The 21171-nt window shown below is 41.5% G+C and overlaps 1 long non-coding RNA gene across 1 annotated transcript in view; it reads right to left on the reverse strand.

Moving 5' to 3' along the window:
- LOC141580704 (uncharacterized) overlaps positions 1-21171 on the reverse strand; it is a 28993-nt gene that overhangs the window by 638 nt on the left and 7184 nt on the right. The window contains exons 2-4 of the long non-coding RNA XR_012512995.1: positions 19477-19844; positions 6742-6940; positions 2525-2638 (exon numbers count right to left, since the gene is read on the reverse strand). This is a non-coding gene — a long non-coding RNA (uncharacterized LOC141580704). The remainder of the gene's footprint in view (positions 1-2524; positions 2639-6741; positions 6941-19476; positions 19845-21171) is intronic.

Here is a 21171-nt window from a genome sequence, read left to right on the forward strand (position 1 = left end):
CCTCCCACCCTTAGCCTCCAGAGTAGCTGGGAATACAGGCATGCACCACCACACCCCACTAAATTTTGCGGGTTTTGTAGAGATGGAGTGGTCTTCCTATGTTGCCCAGGCTGATCTCGAACTCCTGGGCTCAAACAATCTGCCCACGCTGGGATTACAGGTATAAGTCACTGTGCCTGGTAGAGGATTTTGTGGGCTTTCTTGAGTTTTCAAAGTTGTCTTAGTCTCAGTGGGTCCCAAAGATGAATTTAATTGACCACTGGCCTGCCAATGAGCTAGCTTCTTTGGGTTGGGTATATTCATTTCTGGTCCAATCAGCTAACACCATGAAGGTAGGCACTGGTAAAACAAATATCACTGAAGAGGTTCGCCACTACTGGTAAATGAGAAATTCTCAGATCATGTGGCTGTTAGTGAGGAAAAAACTTTAAAACAAGTGAACCAACATTTCCCTTTGTTTTCAATAAAAACACTTCTGGTCCACTTAAGAAATAGCAATATTAGATGAGACTTACATTGTCCCCTAAATACTAAGATTTTAGACTTGCTTGTCAAGAGCAATGATGTAGAAGACATTTGGTCGTTTTCCTGCAAACATGATTTTCCTTTGAAGAACCATTCAATATTACCCACACCCCTCAACCCCATTCATATGGTTCAACTTAGGTTGACCCCCATCACTGGCTCTAGCAAATCAGCTTATTTTGTCACTCAGGTTAGAGTCTTTTTTTTTTTTTTTTTTTTTTTGAGATGGAGTCTCACTCTCATCCAGACTGGAATGCAGTGGTGCGATCTCGGCTCACTGAAACCTCCGCCTCTTAGATTCGAGAGATTCTTCTGCCTCAGCCTCCCAAGTAGCTGGGGTTACATGTGCATACCATCACACCTGGCTAATTTTTGTATTTTTGTACTTTTTTTTTTTAGTAGAAGCAAGGTTTCACCATGTTGGCCAGGCTGGTCTTGAACTCCTGACTTCAGGTGATCCACCTACTTTGGCCTCCCAAAGTGCTGGGATTACAGGCATAAGCAACCATGCCTAGCCTTCAGGTTACAATCTTTTGCTCAGGAGTGGACACAGACCCCAATTTAATAGAGTGAGTGTCACACCCACCCAAGACTTTGTCTGGAAGATTGCAGGAAGGAGGATGTCTCTCTCTCTGGGACTTCTAGCAGAAAGAAGTGTGTAATCCAAGGGCTGTGGAGATATCACATGGGGCCTTAGAGTGAAACCAACACAAAGAAACACAAAGCCCAGAGATGGAGATGGCTCCAGCCCTGATCATAAATTACAAGTCTCTGGACCCAATACTACCTAACGTGGGGTCTACCTCCTGGAATTCTTAGTCATATGAGCCAATAAACTTACTATTGTGTTTAAGACATTTTGAGTTCCGTTTATCTCACTCAAAACAAAAAATGTCCCAACTAGCATAGAGAATAGAAATCCTATCTTCCCACTTGGATATGGTGATGCCTTCTTCCATTTCTTAAAGTGAGTGTATTTCATATCTAGTCCCAGATGATTCGGATTTACAAATCTGGGGAACATTGTCCTGTGCCAAATGACAACAGGGAAGGCCCTAGCTACTTCAAGGGATAACAGGGTAATTAGCACTCTGAGAGGGAAAATCTCCACTCATTGCAACCTCTGCCTCCCGGTTTCAAGCAATTATCATGCCTCAGCCAGCCAAAGTGCTGGGATTACAGGTTTGAGTCACTGTGGGCTAGCCAGCTACCTCAATAAGACCCAAAGTTTACCGAACTATCTTCATAAGACCTAAGGCTAATATGAGTCAAGTGTGGGGTCAATGGGACTTACATTTCCAGGGTCACATTTATATTATGTAGTAGGGTTGCAGGATTCCAAGAAGCAATCAGCAAGGAAAGTGTTTCTTGCTGGGCTGATGAAGGGTGGTGGCATTCTAGAAGACCATTCTTGTTTGTTAATTGAACCCTAATTCAATGACATGGATACTATTTCTGTGTATAGTCTTAGCTTAAGCCAATAACATCAATTGTTGAAATAGTAGAGAAATATACACTTGGCTACATTAATTTTCTAGGACCGTTTTCCCCAAAGGATACACATATGTTTCTGGCAAAAGTTAGCACAATTTTCCTAGTGTAGAAAACAATTTTGTTTGGAGACAAGGTTTCATTCCCACTGCTCAGAAGCCTCTGGAGTAGCTGGATTAAAGGTGCAAGCCACTTTGCCTGGCTGTTTCAACTTCTACTGGAACACTATGATTAGAAGAATGGGATGCATTGATTGGCTCAGGCTTGGATTATATGCTCCATCTCTGGGTAGATTCAGCTTCACCCAAAACACAAGAGCTGAGAATGGGGAAGAAGTAGTTCTTTCCAAACCAAGTAAGAATAAATTCTGGGTTGCAAAAATATCTCATATTGCATAATTTCTCTACTGTTGCCTTCTTTGGCACTTGCAACTGATAATCGTCTTAATGAAACACTCTTCTCTTGGCCTCTCCACTGCATTGCTTTCTCTGAAATTCTATTTACACACCTTTGAAACGTTTTTGCAATACTTCTGCAGAGTTTCTGGTCCTTAGAGTATCAGTGCTGGGGTTCAGGGTCTCAGAAGGCTGGTCACAAGAGATAGTGGGAGATCTTAAATATTCTATAGAGTCAGAGGAGATATAAAGACATATAAAGCGGCTTAGAAAATTTGGTTAAGCTGCTACTAAGACTTAGGCATATGTGGCACAGGATTGGCTAAGTGTGGGAACCCAGAGGAGATGAATAATCTTGCTCCCAAGTTTGACTCTTTCCAGGATTCCTACAAATCTAGAATGATGTCCCTCAGTTCTTGTAGATGTTATCTTGCCCCACCAAGATGGGATCAATGCTCTCTCTTCATGAATTCTTACGACTTAGTCTTTCAGGGACAACCTACTGTCTTTGGTCTTTGGGGAGTAGGAATCAGAATCCTCAGATTCATTTGTCTGGATTTCAGTGATTAGTTTGATGCTGCTTCTCTTGAGAGAAGCTGGCTTTAGATATCAGCACTGCGGACAGCAGCCATGGTTTCTCCTTTTACGCAGGAGGTCTCTAAAGGAATGCTCATCTCCCACTACGTGCCATTCGCAATTTTGTAATGAATAGATGGAGGAGTGAAAAGGACATTCTCCAGCCCCCCATTCAGTCTGTATGGATGAGCGATATCATGGTCAGATTACCTTTAGAACTGGACATGTACAATCAACTCTTGCTATTTTGGGTAGCTGTGTTCCATAAAGCTGTCAAAAGCACTGCATTAGTAAATACTGAACCACTGCTTCTAGATGAAATGTTGAGTTCGGTTCCCAAGAGCCGGTCACAACATTTTCATTAACTGATTGATATGTAACTTTTTTAAATTTTATGTGTGTTCGTGTTTAAAGTCACCTTATTTAATATACAGTTGATTCAATAACACTGAAATAATGGCCAACAGCACCATAGAACTCATGCCTGAATAAAGCTTACCTGACACATGTATTTTTTTTTCAGTAAGGCACATACAAGCTTCCTGTGCTTAGGAATATTAGATAGGACTTCAGCACTACACTTGAGAGCAAACTCACCAACAAAACAAAAATGTGAAAATTGTGGTACTAAACAGACTGCAAAAAAGGACATGTGTTTACAGTATAAGAGCTGAAACAAGAGGGTAGAGTGTTGCCTTTTTGACCTCAGCTGAGACAAGCACAGTGGGTGACTAAAATTTTCTGCTGCTTGGCACATGTCCCTAAAGGCACTGCAAGTATTGATTTTAGGGTTACAAATAAATTCTAGTGAGTAAGCAAATTTGAAAATATAAAATTCATGAATAATGAGAATTGACTCTTTTTTTTTTTTTTAGTTTTCTTTAAACCTATGGGTTGGTTCTTTCTAGCAGGGAGATCCCATAAGCACCGAGGCAGGAGCAAAAAGCCTCAGCCTATTTCCATATAAACAATGAAGAAGAGGCCGGGCACGGTGGCTCAAGCCTGTAATCCCAGCACTTTGGGAGGTCGAGGCGAGTGGATCACAAGGTCAAGAGATCGAGACCATCCTGGTCAACATGGTGAAACACCATCTCTACTAAAAATACAAAACGTTAGCTGGGCATGGTGGCGCATGCCTGTGTTCCCAGCTACTCAGGAGGCTGAGGCAGGAGAATTGCCTGAACCCAAGAGGCAGAGGTTGGGGTGAGCCGAGATCACGCCATTGCACTCCAGCCTGGGTAAAAAGAGTGAAATTCCATCTCAAAAAAAAAAAAAAAAAAATGGCCGGGTGCGGTGGCTCAAGCCTGTAATCCCAGCACATTGGGAGGCTGAGGCGGGTGGATCACGAGGTCAAGAGATCGAGACCATCCTGGTCAACATGGTGAAACCCCGTCTCTACTAAAATACAAAAAAAAATTAGCTGGGCATGGTGGCGTGTGCCTGTAATCCCAGCTACTCAGGAGGCTGAGGCAGGAGAATTGCCTGAACCCAGGAGGCGGAGGTTGCGGTGAGCCGAGATCGAGCCATTGCACTCCAGCCTGGGTAACATGAGTGAAACTCCATCTCAAACAAAAACAAAAACAAAAACAACGAAGAAGAAAGCAACTAGAAATATAACCATAATAGTTATTAGTTGTTCATATGTGATCTTATTCATAGGTGATCTTAATTCTTTGACTAATGTTTTTCAGGTTGGAAGTGTGAACCTGGGGTGACATTGTGAAATGAATGACACTAAGGCAAGATGCTGTAAGCCTCCTGTCACACCCGCATAAGAGCTGCTGGAGGGTGCCTTGGTTGTGCGCCAGTGCCAACGCTGGGAAAGTGCCCACTGTTTAGCCAGCTAAGGAAGGAGATGTCCAAAATAGCTGAGATGTCTCCTTCCCCGGAGGAGTTAGGAGAAAACTCTGCTTCTCCAAGTTCTTGTGGTAAGGCCTGATGGCTGTCAGGTAAGCCCACAGACATCCAAGGGCTTAAATTGTCTCTATGTGATGCTGTGCTTCAGTGGTTAAGTTCCATGTCTACTCTTATGTTCTGCTTCTGCACCTGGTTCCTTTTGTCTTAGAAAAGATAATCAGTAATAGTAATATAAATCATAATGTTTTAGTTCTTTCTTGGTAAGTATGGAGAAAGTGCTGATGTATTATGCTCCTTACTTCATTTCAGGTGCCAGAAATTCCTGAGCCCCTACCTGAATGACATGTCATGTACTTGACCCTATCACTGCCATGCCCTATCTACCCTGCCCCTAGTCTCTGATGCCCAAGACCACCAGGATACATGCCCTATGTAACCTGCTCCCAGATTTGCAACTCAATCAAAGTGAGAGGTACCGGCATTTGGGGCCACTGCTGATCTCCGCGATTTGAGTAGCAGTGGATCCCTGGGCCCAAACTCTCTTTTCTTGATCTCCGTGTCTTAATGCCTTTTATTTCTACAATTTCTCATCTCCACACCAGCCGGGAGGGGCTCACAGAACCCTGTAGGACTGGACCCTACAGTTCTTCATCTTTTGTATGTTTCCAGAGGTTATGGAAGCTGAGGTCCTTACAATGGCCCATAAGACCCCACATGATTTCATTCATTCTCCCTTTTCTTGTGTCTGAAAGTGTAGAGTTAAGCTATTGATTTGAAATCTTTTTTCTTTTTAATGTAGGTGTTCACAGCTGTAAATTTCCCCCAATAACTGTTTAAGCTACATCCCATAATTTTTTTTTGTTGTGTCCTTTTTACTCATCTCAAAGTATTTTCTAATTTCTCTGGTTTTTTTTTTTTTTTTTAAAGATGGAATCTCGCACTGTCACCAGGGCCGAAGTGCAATGGTGTGATCTCAGCTCACTGCAACCTCCACCTCCTGATCTCAAACGATTCTCCTGCCTCAGCCTCCCGAGCAGCTGGGATTACTGTCTCCTGTCACCATGCCTGGCTAAGTTTTTGTATTTTTAGCAGAGACAGGGTTTCACAATGTTGGCCAGGCTGGTCTTGAACTCCTGACCTCATGATCCACCTGTCTTATCCTCCCAAAGTGCTGGGATTACAGGCGTGAACCACCGCGCCCGGCCAGTGGTTTCTTTTTTGATCCAATATTTATTTGGGAGTGTCTTAATTGTCACATATTTGTGAATTTCCCAATTTTTTTCTGTCACTGTTTTACAATTCCACTCAGCTGTGCTCAGAGTACAATGGCCCCCGAGTGTAGAGTGGAAGTGCTATCTAGTATTCCTAAGCACAGGAAGGCTGTATGTGCCCTACTGAGAAAATACATGTGTTAGATAAGCTTTATTCAGGCACGAGTTATAGTGCTGTTGGCTATTATTTCAACGTTATTGCATCAACTACATATTAAATAAGGTGACTTTAAACAGAAACACACATAAAGCAAAGTTACGTTTCAATCAGTTGATGAAAATGTCGTGACCAGAGACTCTTGGGAACCGAACTTTAATTCATCTGGAAGCAACAGTTCACCTTCTCCCCATTTTAACCTAAGGGGCCTAACACACAGCAGGGCAGGGTCCGGGCTGGTGGGAGCAGGGCTGAATCATGGATTTGGGGGAAGTTACAGATGCAGAAATGATGTCAGCTCTCTGTAGTGCAGTTCCCTTCCTGGTCCTTGCCACACAGCACCTTCTACAGAGACTAGCTCTGTGGATGGCGGGGTCCCACACAGACCCCGCTGCCCACCCCCCCACCCCACCCATGCTGCGTCTCTGTGCTAGCTTTTAGAGCCCTGACTGGGGAGGAGATGGCCGACCTGTGAGCTGGAGGAGGCTGAGGCGTCTGCCTGGGTCTTTGCAGAGAGCTGCTTATGGGTACGGTCTGTCCAGACTTGTCGTTTCAAAGCGGGTGGGCCTAAGCTAGCAAGCAAAGCATCCTCACAGCTGATCAATAACTTCTTGTTTTCAAACCATCATGTCTTCGTTTCACATTGGAATAAAGTGAGCTTTTGAAACCTGCAAAAAAAAAAAAAAAAAAAAAAAAAAAGCAGCAGCAGAAATGGCTCAGTATTCACTAATTCAGTGTTTGTGGCAACTTTACAGAACAGAGCTACTCATAACAGCAAGAATTGGCCAGGCACGGTGGCTCACACCAGTAAACCCAGCACTTCAGGAGGCTATTTGGGAGGCTGAGGCAGGAGAATCACTTGAACCCGGGAGGTGGAGGTTGCTGTGAACTGAGATGGTGCCACTGCAATCCAGCCTGGGTGACAGAGCTAGACTCTATCTAAAAAAAAAAAAAATAATAATAATAAAATGACTGTACATGTCCAGTTCTAAAGATAATCTGACCATGGTATCTCTCATCCATACAGACTGAATAGGCTGGCTAGAGAATGTCCCTTTCACTCCTTGATCCTTCTTATTGTATGCATTCCAAAATTGTGAATGGCATTTCATGGGAGCTGAGCAACACATCGGAGACCTCTGGCATTGCATGATTTCAATCTTTTTTTTGAGACAGAATTTCGTTCTTGTTGCCCAGGCTGGACAATGGGGCGATCTCAGCTCACTGCAATCTCCACCTCCCGGGTTCAAGCCAGGTTCAAGCAACTGTCCTGCCTCAGTCTCCCGAGTAGCTGGGATTACAGGCATGTGCCACTACACCTGGCTAATTTTGTATTTTTAGTAGAGACAGTTTCCCCATGTTGGTCAAACTGGTCTCAAACTCCTGACCTCAGGTGATCCTCCCGCCTCAGCCTCCCAAAGTGCTGGGATTACAGGCATGAGCCACCACACCCAGCAGTTTCAATCTTTTAAATGTACTTGGTTGGGCTTGTTTTGTGGCCTGTCTTATGGACTATCCTGGAGCCTTCCATGATTTAGTAATGTTGCCAGAGGACTCAGGAAGGTCTCCCGATGCCGGTAAGACCTCAGCCCCAGCCAGTGGTCAGATTCTTGGCACTGTCAGGAGAAAACATTCAAGGATGAGTCAGAATGAAGCAAGAAGCTTTTATTACCAAGCAGGAACATACACTTAAGAGAGAAGGGTGGGCGTGCTTGGGAGAACGAGTCTCGCACGACAGAGTTTGGGTTTCTAATTCTATGGGTATCTCTTTAGGGGGTGGAATAATCAGTAGGTATTCTGCAAAAGGAGGGAATTTCAGGGATGCCAATGACTGCCTCCTTTCTCCCTTATGTGTTTGCCTGGAAGAGTCATGGACACATCATCCTGACCAGGGTTTTGGCCATTTTCTCTCCCTTCTTTCGGGTTTTTGGTTATCCTGTGGTTTTTCCCTCCTCTAGTTCTTGTTTGAGCTGTTGTTTGGGTTTTTTTTCATCCTCCCGTGATCACTCAGTGCTGTTTCTGTCTTGGTATCACTAAATTCCTCACCAATCAAACCTCACATCCTACTATTCACTCTGTGTTTATTCTCCTCTAGCCACTCTGGCCTCCTTGCTGTTTCGCAAACTCATCCAGGCTTGTTCCTTTCTCAAAGCCTTTGGAATTGGCTCCACTCTGCCTGGAATGCTCTCCCTCCTGATTTTTGCCTGGCTCCCTATTTCACCTCCTTCAGATCTTTACTCAAGAGTAACCTTCCCAGCAAGCTTTTCATGACCACTTTATTTAAAATTGCAACCCCATATACATTTTTGTTCCCCTTTCCAGCTTTATTTTCTCCATAGCGCCAAATTCCTTTTTCAAAAAAAATTTTTGCTTATATATATATATATATATAAGCAAATATATATATATTTTATAAAATATATATATATATTTTTTTCAAAGTGAAATAATAGAACTAGTTCTGATTTGGGTTACAGTTGTCTCCTCTGTCTCCAGAAGACTATGCTTGAGAAAGAGCTTGCTCAGACAACAGAAATGTAGGCTGGAGGGTTGAATGGGCCAGTCAGAGACAGTTATATTACACTTATATATATATATATATATATATATATATATATATATATATATATATATAATTTACATTTATAGTATAGGCTTCTTTATTTTCTAACATTTCTTTTTTATTTAATTTTTAATTTTTGCTGGCACATAGTAGGTTCATATATTTGTGGGGTACATGAGATGTTTTGATGCAGGCATGCAATGTGAAATAAGCACATCATAGAGAATGGAGTATCCATCCCTTCCCTTCAAGCATTCATCCTTTGAGTTACAAACAATCCAATGACAATCTTTATTTTAAAATGCACAATTAAGTGATTATTGACTTTAGGCCAGGTGCAGTGGCTCATGCCTGTAATTCCAGCACTTTGGAATGCTGAGGTGGGTGGATTGCTTGAGCTCAGGAGTACAAGATCAGCCTGGGCAAAATGGCAAAACCCCGTCTCTACTAAAAATACAATAATTAGCCAGGTGTGGTGGCACACACCTGTCATCCCACTTACTTAGGAGGCTGAGGCAGGAGGATCATTTGAGCCTGGAAGGCAGAGGTTGCAGTGAGCTGAGATCGTGCCACTGCACTCCTGCCTAGGCAAGAGTGAGACCCTGTCTCAAAAAAAAAAAAAAAAAAAAAAGAGTTATTCTTGACTTTAGCCACCCTGTTGTGCTATCAAACAATAGGTCTTATTCTTTCTAACTAATTGTTTATACCCATTAACCATCCCCTCCCCACCCGTAATCCCCTACTACCCTTCCCAGTCTCTGGCAACCATCCTTCTACTCTCTATGGCTATAGAGAGTAGAATTGTTCTAACGTTTAGATCCCACAAATAAGCCAGGACATGTGATGTTTGTCTTTCTGCATAGCATCAATTTCCATCTGACACACTGTATCTATTACTTGTTTGTTGTCTGTCTTCCTGCATTAAAATGCAATCTCCTCCAGAGCAGGCATTTCTATCTTTTGTTCCCTGCTCCATCCTCAATGTGAAGAACAGTGCCTGGCACACAATAGAGCTCAACATGTATCTTGTGAGTGAACAAGTGAGTGAAATAATAGAACTAGTTCTGATTTGGGTTACAGTTGTCTCCTGTCTCCAGAAGACTATGCTTGAGAAAGATCTTGCTCAGACAACAGAAATGTAGGCTGGAGGGTTGAATGGGCCAGTCAGAGACAGTTATGTTACAATTTGTATATTCTATGTGGGCTAGAACTTGGTTATGAATGATAGACACAGGACCAGCTTCATAGGTATGTGACTTGTGCAGTTGTCCAAGGCCCCATGCTTAAAAAGACCTTGGGCTTGGTTTGATGCTTTACTGTCTTGATATTTTTAGAAATTTTTGAACCAGGGGCTCTGCTCCTTCGTTTTACTTCATTTTTATTGGGTCCTGGATATGCAGATTCCTTGCATTTAAGAACATTGATAGACTGGGTGCTGTTGTCCTAGCTCTTTGAGAGGCTGAGAGGTGGAGATTGCAATGAGCTGTGATTGCGCCACTGCACTCCAGGCTGGGCAACAGAGTGTGACCCTATCTCAAAACAAAACAAAATGAAAAGACATTGATAAAGGCGATAATTGCTAGAGCAAACCTTAATAGAATCCAATTGGACTTGGAGCTTTTCAAGGAGGAAGAGAGCTAGCACTCAGGTTGAAAACATGGGCTAGACAGTTTAGGTTCAGGAGGGAAAAAAAGTAAGCTGTAAGCTAACATTCATTAAATTTAAGTTCTATGAGAGCAGAGATTTTGTCTTTACTGGGTAATGTTCAACATATGATTCTCAGCTTTTTTTTTTTCTTTTTTTGGAGACAGGGTCATGCTCTGTTGCCCAGTCTGGAGTGCAGTGGCGTGATCACAGCTTACTGCAACCTCTGCCTCCCAGAGCAAGTGATCCTCCTGCCTCAGCCTCCTGAGTTGCTGGGACTACAGGCACATACCACCACGCTCAGCTAATTTTTGTATATTTTGTAGAGGCAAGCTTTCGTCATGTTGCCCAGGCTGGTCTGGAACACCTGGGCTCAAGCAGTCACCTGCCTCAGCCTCCCAAAGTGCTGGGATTACAGGCACGAGATAGCATACCCAACCAGCTTTTTCATATGTTAAAAAACTTCATAATAAAAAGTTTAGAAAGTAAGAAGTAGAGTAACATATATAATAATATGTGTAATATAAATATGTATAATATATAAAATATGCTATGTGGTAGTATCAATTACATAATTGAAATTACATTTCTAGGTTTTTTATTCATTTACTGATGAAGATAATCTGTTGCTCCATGATTTGATCGGTAGCTTACCCAATGATTGATTGATCTTTTTACAGTGTTTTTAAGCATCTTTTGGTAAATAATTAATTTAAATTAGCAGGAGGGACTTTTGCTATTCGAACAGATATTAATGGTTTAATGACACACTCTGTATCTCTCTCTTTTTTTTTTGAAACGGAGTTTCCTTCTTGTGGCCCAGGCTGGAGTGCAGTGGTGTGATCTTGGCTCACCACAACCTCCGCCTCCTGGGTTCAAGCGATTCTCCTGCCTCAGTCTCCTGAGTAGCTGGGATTACAGGAATGCACCGCCAGGCTCAGATAATTTTTGTATTTTTTTATTTGTATTTTAGAGACAGGGTTTCTCCATGTTGGTCAGGCTGGTCTTGAACTCCCGACCTCAGGTGATCCGCTAGCCTCAGCCTCCCAAAGGGCTGGGATTACAGGTGTGAGCCACTGCGCTCGGCAACTCTCTCTTTTTTAAAACTTTGAAATATACTTAAATTTTCTTTAATAATATAGTAAGCAATATTTAAATCTTAAAATTTTGCTCAATAATCACTCACCCCAGACACAAAAATCTCACCTCATTGTTAACAGTTGTGTGTATTCTTTTAGACTTAAAAATTGCTATATAAATATAGGAAACTACACATATGACCTAAGTGGGCTTATATTTTTCTGTATTTTTTTTCTCTTAACTATAAATTATGGTAATATTTTCCTGTAACTCCATAAAGAGGTGTCTTGTTCTTTTTAATGACCTCACAGTATTTCCAATACCTCTTGGTCTATAAATATTTTTCCTTATCCCATTTAGACAGCAAGTTTTCATGAAAATATGATCTAATTATGCAAAAAATTGTTTAAAGTTTAAAGTGAAAAGAACATTTTTGAAGAGATTCCAGGTTTTCTGCAGACCATGCTAATTGGGTTCCCCCCCAACTAAATTCAAGATGTTTAATAGAAGCTTTCAAATTGTATTTTCTAAAACACTAGATCATGATGTTATTGGTGATCCTCTGGGGTTGCACAGGGTGCAATCAATTAAGATTACAGTCAGCTCTGAGTATTAGGCGCCCAGATTAATCGTGACTTAAACCACTAAGTCTGCTCAGGTGGAAATTTATAACTCTAATGCATATATTTTTATTTGTTGATTCATTTATTTTTGAGATAGAGTTTCACTCTTGTTGCACTCCAGGCTGAAGTGCAAAGGCACAATCTTGGCTCATTGCAACCTCTGTCTCCCAGGTTCAAGCAATTCTCCTGCCTCAGCCTCCCAAGCTGCTGGGATTATAAGCATGTGACCCCACACCTGGCTAATTTTGTATTTTTAGGAGAGATGGGCTGGTCTCAAACTCCTGACTTCCACCCACTTCGGCCTCCCAAAGTGCTAGGATTACAGACATGAGCCATCTCGCTCGGCCTTAATGCATATATTTTAAAAGAATATTTCCTGGGAAAGATACAGGGAAACTACATCTCTTAACTATTGCTGGTGGAAATATCATATGGTGCATCCACTCTGGAAAATAGTTTGGGAGTTTCTTGTACAACTAAACATATACTATGATGTTCATTGTGGGCTAGACAAAACAAAACAAAACAAAACAAAAAACTAAACGTACACTTACTACAAAACCTAGCAATTGCATTCTTGGGCATTTTCTCTAGAAAAATAGAAACTTATATTCAGATAAATACGTGTCTACTTAACATAGACATAAATGAGTGCATGTTAAATACCTGTATATCAGTGTTCATGACAGCTTTATTTTAATAGACACAAATTGCAAATAAAAGGAATGTCCTTCAGTGGGCAAATGATTAAACAAACTCTGGTGTAATCACACAATGGAATACTACTCAGCAATAAAAAAGAATGAAATACTGATACTTGCAATGGCTTGGATGAACCTCAAGAGCATCATGCTTGGTAAGAAAAAGTCGATTTTAAGAGGTTATGTACTACGTCTCCCTTTACATAACAGTCTCAAACTGACAAAACTATAGAGATGGAGAACAGATTGGTGGTTGCTAAGGAACAGGGATTGAAGTAAAAGCATATGGGTGGGAATATAGAGGGAGGGAGTTCCTTTATGATGATAGACCAGTTCTGCATCTTGATTGTAGTATGGTTACATGAATCTATACATGGGTTTGGATTGCACAGACACCTCTCCACACCCTACATATAAATGAATACATGTTAAAACTGGTGAAAACAAAATAAAATCTATAGTCTAGTCAACGATGGTGTACTAATGTCAATTTTCTAGTTTTGACATTTTGCTTTAGTTATGTAAGATGTCACTATAAGTAGAAGCTGAGTGAAGGGCTCAAGAAACTCTGTGACGGCCAGACATAGTGGCTTATACCTGTGATCCCAGCACTTTGGGAGGTCAAGGTGGGTGAATAGTTTAAGCTCCTAGGAGTTCAAGACCAGCCTGGGCAACACAGGGAGATCGATCTCTACAGAACAATACAAAAGCTAGCCAGGTGTGCACCTGTAGTTCCATCAACTCAGTTGTCTGAGGGGAGAGGATTGCTTGAGCTAGGGAGGTTGAGGCTGCAGTAAGCCAAGACCAGGCCACTGCACTCCAGCCTGGGTGACAGAGCGAGATTCTGTCTCAAAAACAAAACAAAACAAAACAAAACAAAACAAAAAAAAACCCCAACTAACAACAAAAGAAACCCTATATACTAATTTTGTAACTTCTAAGAGTGTAATTATTTCAAAATAAGAAGTAAATTTTAAAAAGTTTGAAATCCAATGATCTAAGCTTTCATGTCAAGCTAGAACAAGTATATTAAACCCAAATAAGTTGGAATGAAGAAAATAATAAAGAGTAGAGATGAAAAAAGTAATAAAGATAAGTTTGTTATATAAAGTTTTGATCTCTGGTAGTTTAAGTTCTCATTTTTCAAGACGATTTTGGCTATTCTAGGTCTCTAGCATGGCCTCATAAAGTTTAGAATTAGCTTGTCAAATTCCACACACAAAAAATGACCTTGCTGCTATTTTGATAGAGAATGTGCCAAATCTACAGATCAATTTTGTAAGAATTGATCTTTACCATATTGAGTCAACTAACCATGAAAGTGGTATGTCTTTATATTTATTTAGGGTTTCTTAATTTCTGTGAGCAATGTTTTGTAGTTTTCAGTGCAGGGGTCTTACATGTTTCTTGTCAGATTTATTTCTAGGTATTTTATGAGTTTTGCTATTGTTGTAAATAATTCTGCTATCAATTTCACTTTCTTTCCTTTTTATTTTTTTAGAGATGTGATCTTGCCCTGTCACTCATACTGGAGTGTGGTGGCACAATCATGGCTCATTGCAGCCTTGAATTCCTGGGCTCAGGTGATCCCATCTCGGCCTTTCTTTTTTTTTTTTCTTTTTAAATTTTAGATACATATTTTAATGATTTACATTCATTTCTTTTATTACTTAAATAGATTTAAAGCACTATTTCTTATCCATCAGTTTTATTTATTTATTTATTTTTATTGTACTTTAGGTTCTGGGGTACTTGTGCAGATCATGCAGGATTGTTGCACAGGTACTTACATGGCAAGGTGGTTTGCTGCCTTCATCCCTCCTGTCACCTATATCTGGCATTTCTCCCCATGTTATCCCTCCTCAACCTCCCCATCCCCTGCTATCCCTCTCCTACCCCCTCAACAGACCCCACTGTGTGATGCTCCCCTCCCTGTGTCCATATGTTCTCATTGTTCAACACCCACCTATGAGTGAGAATATGTGGTATTTGATTTTCTGTTCTTGTGTCAGTTTGCTGAGAATGATGGTTTCCAGATTCATCCATGTCCCTAAAAGGGACACAAACTCATCATTTTTTTGTGGCTGCATAGTATTCCACAGTGTATATGTGCCACATTTTCCTTGTGCCTTTCAAGTAGCTGGGATTATAGGCACCAGCCACCATGCCTCACTGATTTTTAATTTTTTGTTGAGATAGAAGTCTCACTATGTTGTCCAGACTGGTCTCGAACTCCTGGCCTCAAGCAATCTTCCCTCTTTGGACTCCCAAATTATTAGAATTTCAGGCATGAGTTACCACACCCAGTCTTTAATTTTATTTTCTACTTGTGTGTTACTAGTACATTGAGTTAGTGCAGCTGCTCAAGGATGTCGTCAAGAATCAGCCTCCTGTTTTCTTTGGTCCCTCCATCCTTAGCATGTGGTTTTCATCATCAGGGTCACAAAATGGGTATACCTGGAATACCCTTTACCAAGAGGAAGAAGCAGCAAGTGATAAGGTGGAAAGGATAGCACTGAGATCAAAGAAGAAAAACTTTCTCAGAAGTCACTATGGATTTCTGTTCTATTTCAGTCATTAGAAGGCAAACTGGAATTTTTAAATTTTTAATTTAATTTAATTTAATTTTTAGACAAGGTCTTGCTCTGTCATTCAGGCTGGAGTGCAGTAGTGCAATCACAGGGTTTGAGTGACTGGCTCACTGCAGCCTCAGACTCCTGGGTTCAAGTGATCCTCTTGCCTCAGCCTCCTGAGTAGCTGGGACTACAGGCACATGCCTCCACATCAAGCTATTTTTGTTTTTAAATAGAGACAGGGTCTCACTATATTGCCCAGGCTGTTCTTGAATTCCTGGCCTCCAGCCATCTTCCCACCTTGGCTACCCAGAGCACTGGGACTACAGGTGTAAGCCACAGTGCCTGGCTGAAAATGGGTTTTTAAAATTAGGTACATTGCTGCTCCAAACAAAATCAGCATTCTATTGGTAAATCAGAGGAGGAGAATAGATATTAGGTGGGAAATCAGCAATGTCAGCCACAGCATAGAAAAGGATTTGGTACTTTCATGACACCATGTACTCCTACCATTCTCTCAATATGGTTAAGGCACAGTTGTTATTTAATGTTCTATGTTATTATGACTATGCAAATATTATTCCTTACTGATCTGTGTCAAGCACTAAAATTGCATTTCCTCTTTTGGTCAATTTCTGTATTTTCCTTGGGATTATGGCTTCTTGTTTTGGTTTGCTCAGTTTTCTCTGTCACTGTCTCTAATTCTTTCCAAGCTCTCCAACAGAATTGCAAAATTCTGCTAAAAATATTTTTTTCCTGTAGTCAGGCACATCAAGTTTCTCTTTTTTCCCCCTCCCTGGAAGTATCTCTCTTAGAGCCTCCTATAATTTTACTCAGTCTGAACTTGTTCTCTATGCATTCCGGAATTTCTTTGGCCTCTGTCTGTGGTATGTGTTCTGTATACTGGCTCTTCTGCCAGCCTTTACAGCTTAATCTCTCTTTTTGGTTGACCATATTTCCTAATAGTTTCCTGACAAAGAAGTCTTAAGTAGCACATTTTTTGAGGCAATGCATGAAAATGCCTTTGTAGTTTGTCTGAGAATAGAACTACAGATTGGAAATAATATTTCCTCCTTATTTTGAACACATTGCTTCATTGTGTTTTGCTTCTTGTGTTGCTTTTGAAAGTCTGAGGACATTCTGATTGTCCTTTTTTCTGACTGTCACATACTTTGTTTATTTAGAGACAGTCTTATTCTGTTGCCCAGGTTAGAGTACAGCGGTGCCATCTCGGCTCACTGCAACCTCCATCTCCTGGGTTCAAGTGAATCTCATGCATCAGCTTCCTAAGCAGCTGGCACTACAAGCACATGCCACCATGCCCAGCTGAGATTTTGTTTGCTTTAGTAAAGACAGCGTTTCACCATGTTGGCCAGGCTGGCCTCAAACTCTGGGCCTCAAGTGATCTGCCCCGCTCAACCTCCCAATGTTACTTTTTAATGTAACTCTGTGGCCTGTGCTTTTCATTATACACATTTTCAAAGATGTGTCTGTTTTTGGTGTTCTAAAATTTCCTATTAGGTTGGTGAGAAAGGAATTGTGGTTTTGCCATTACTTTAGCACCAACCTAATAATTATCTGCTTCGGCATGGGTCTTTTAATAATACATTGCGCTGGGTGCTTTAAACCTGGACACTCATGTTCTTCAGTTCTACCATTTTCTTCTATTATTGTCTGGTGGAGATCACTGCTCTTCGTGTATAATTCCTGTCAGGTGATTACCGGTTTTCAGTGAATTAATTATTGGTGGGCAGACTGGATGAATAAAACTGCAGACCTGAGGTTTCATTGGCTTCCAGGCACACTGTTGCAAATGACCCATATTAGGGCTGTGGATAGCTAGGAAGACAGTAACTCAGTCCTCACAGTGCTCTTGAGCAGAGATGGGATGAGGAAGACGTGAGTAAGAGAGGGCTGTGCAAGTACAGGGTTGGATTTTGTTTTTATTAAAAATTTGGACATTTTGTTGATCATGGATTGTTTTTTTTTCATTGTTTTAAAATATTGCATTGAAATGTTAATTAGCTGGATTAGTTCTTTCTACATACATAGAATGCGTACATAGATCAAAACATCACACGGTACTCTACAAACATATAATTATTCCTTGTCAATGAAAAAGAAATCAATGTTGATGGGCATGGTGGCTTGAGCCTATAGTCCCAGCTACTTGGGAGGACTGCTTGAGGCCAGGAGTTGGAGATCAGCCTGGGCAACACAGCAAGACCCCTACCTTTATAAATAAATAAACAAAAAAACAAACAGGACTACTCTAACTTTTGAGAAAAAAGTAAATAAATAAATAAATAAATAATGCTTTAAAATATATTGCATGGCTGGGCACGGTGTTTCACACCTATAATCCCAGCACTTTGGAAGGCTGAGGCAGGTGGGTCACTAGAGGTCAGGAGTTCAAGACTAGCCTGGCCAACATGGTGAAACCCTGACTCTACTAAAAATCAAAAAATTAGCTGGGTATGGTGATGACTGCCTGTAATTCCAGCTACTTGGGAGGCTTGAGGCAGGAGAATCACTTGAATCCGAGAGGCGGAGGTTGCAATGAGCTAAGATCATGTTACTGCACTCTAGCCTGGGTGACAGAGTGAGACTCTCTCTTAACATATATATGTGGCATTACAGTATTATTTGATGCCCCCTTAAAACTTGAAACTGAGAAGACTGCCTCACTAGTCCTACTCCAGTTCCAGCCCAGCCCTTAAAAGATACATAGAGTTTCCATGGCAGGTGGTGAGATTCACTCACAACAGTGCTACGTCTAAGACTGGTGGGAGTGGCTTACCTGGCCTTCATTTCCCCAGCCTTCCAATGGTGGGGTAAGCCTGAAATTCCGCGTATTCAGACCTTTCCCACTCAAAATATACAAGGTGGATTCTGCTTTTCCAATGGAACCCTGACTTACACAACATCCCATTGACTGGGTTCTCCTCTTCCGAGCTCCTTGTTGTGGGCCTACATCTTTTTTACTCTTTTGCTCTGACTTTAGTAAAATACTGGTGTGGAGCAGAGGAAAACTGACGTGTTTAACTGATACCATTTTTCTAAAAATCCCTTCTCTATCCTCAAATTTCACTTTCAAACTTATGAAACGTTCGATTACACATTATCTATTGCATTATATACATGACCACTGACAGCATCTTCTAAATTTTTGTTTTTGTCCAAATAATCTTCAGCCCTCTTTACCAAGTCCCCATGAGGTCCTATTTTTTTTGAGATGGAATCTTGCTCTGTTGCCCAGGCTGCAGTGCAGTGGCACAATCTTGCCTCCTAGGTTCAAGTGATTCTCTTGCCTCAGCCTTCTGAGTAGCTGGGACTACAGATATACACTACTGCATCTGGCTAATTTTTGTATTTTTAGTGGAGACGGGTTTCACCATATTGGCCAGGTTGGTCTCGAACTCCTAACCTTGTGATCTGCCTGCCTTGGCCTCCCAAAGTGCTGGGGTTACAAGCGTGAGCCACCATACCCTGCCTATTTATTTATTTATTTATTTATTTATGATAGAGTCTTGCTCTATCTGCAGGCTGGAGTGCAGTGTGATCATAGCTCACTGAAACCTCAGATTCCTGAGCTCAAGAAGTCTTCCTGCCTTAGCCTCCCACATAGTTGGGACTATAGGTGTATTTTTTTTTTTAATTAGTCACCACATCTGACTAATTTTTTCAAATTTCTCCTTTTTCTTCCTTTTTTTTTTTTCTTTTTCACTAGGTGGGGTGGTTCATGCTGTAATTCCAGCACTTTGGGAGGCCAAGGTGGAAGGATCTCTTGAGCTCAGGAGTTCCAGACCAGCCTGGCACCATGGCAAAATCCTGTCTTTATAAAAGAATACAAAAATTAGCAGAGTGTGGTGACATGCACTCAGGAAGCTAAGGCGGGAGGATTGCTTGAGCCTCCTGGGAGGTCGAGGCTACAGTGAGCCATGATTGTGCCACTGCACTCCAGTCTGGGTGAAAGAGAGAGACCCTGTCTCAAAAAAAAAATTAGAAATGGGGTCTTACCTTGTTGCCCAGGGTGGTCTCAAACTCCTGGAACGAGGTCCTACATTTTCTGATCCCTTGCCCGTCTCCTCCGCCTCATCTTTGGCAATTTTCTGCTTTGCCCAGTTCATGGCAGCCACTCTGATCTGCTTGTTCTTCCTGGAACAGGCCAGACTCATTTCCAACTTAGGCCTTTTGCATTTCCTCTGGCCTCTGTCTGGATGGTCCTCAGATTTCCATAGGTGCTAGTTGCCATACCTCATTCAGTTCCCTGGTCAAATATTCCTCCTCAGAGAGGCTATCTTCAGCATTTTACATAACATATTCTCTGTCCACCACTTCCTGTCTCTTTTCTTGGTTTTGTTTTTCTTCCAAGCAATCATCAGTAGCTGAAATTACATTATGCACAGTATTTGTGTATTTGCTTATTTCCTGTTGTCTTCCCCTAGCGTGGAAAATACTTTGTATTTTCACTGTGACACTCCCAGAATTTTTTTTTTTTTTTTTTTTTTTTTGAGACAGGATATTGCTCTGTTGCCCAGGCTGGAGTGTAGCCACACAATTACAGCTCACTGCAACCTAGAACTCCTGGCCTCAAGTGGATCCTCTTGCCTCTACCTCCTAAAGTGCTGGGATTACAGTCCTGAGCCACTGCGTCCAGCCTGTCCCCAGAATCTTGAACCGGCACAAATCATGTAGTAAGCACTCTAATATTTGTCAAATAGTTACACTGGAATGAATCTCATAATTCTATTATTTTGGCAAAAAAATTTTTAAAGGTTTTATTTCTTCTTTCCATTGTGTTCTGGTGTAACTTAGATGTCTGGAACTTTCCTAGGTGTTTGGAAGACTTATTGGGCAAGACCAGGGTCTGTGTTCCATTGTTCCTGACTCACTCTGAAATGATCGTAGGATTCCCAGGAGGAATCTGCCCTCTGCCCTTTGTCATATGAGTAAGGGTCACCAGAGTCCCTCTCTTCTGGTCCACTTGATTGTAGACCTAGAAGCTAAGTGCCTAACTGTGTGCTCATCGTACCAAACGCACCACTTATATCTCAAGGTGCCCAGATGTGACCTCTCCCTCAAAGGAATCAGTGTTTCCCCAGCCATTCTGCTGTCATCCTTTCAAAGCTTTGTGCTTTCTAAAGATTGTTTTTTGAACTTCTTCATGCCTTTTTAAAAACTTAAAATGCACTTTTTTTTTTGAGATGGAATTGACCTCCCTACTCCCTGCAGCCAGATCAAGAGAGTACATTGAGTGAATTCTTGTAACTATTGACAACACATCATTTAAATTGTTCTGGAGCCTAAAGAAAATGGGGACACTTCACAGTTGTTGTTTTTTTAAGATAGTAAAACTGAAATCTGATGAGGATAGCATGCACGCACACACACACACACACACACACACACACACACACACACTGCAAGCTAGTTTTCTTACATAGATATGAAATTCTGTATGAAGTGTAAGTAAGGCCGGGCACAGTGGCTCACACTTGTAATCCCAGCTCTTTGAGAGGCTGAGGTGGGAGGATCACTTGAAGCTAGGAGTCTGAGAACAGCCTGGTCAACATAGCAAGATCCCATCTCTACAGAAAAATAAAAACAATTAGTGGGGCAGGTGGTATGCACCTATAGCCCCAGCTACTCAAGAGGCTGAGATAGCAGGATCACTTGAGCCCAGGAGGAATCCGAGGTTACCGTGAGCTATGA

Source organism: Saimiri boliviensis, chromosome 12 (assembly GCF_048565385.1).
Source record: "Saimiri boliviensis isolate mSaiBol1 chromosome 12, mSaiBol1.pri, whole genome shotgun sequence".
NCBI classification, from domain to species: domain Eukaryota; kingdom Metazoa; phylum Chordata; class Mammalia; order Primates; family Cebidae; genus Saimiri; species Saimiri boliviensis.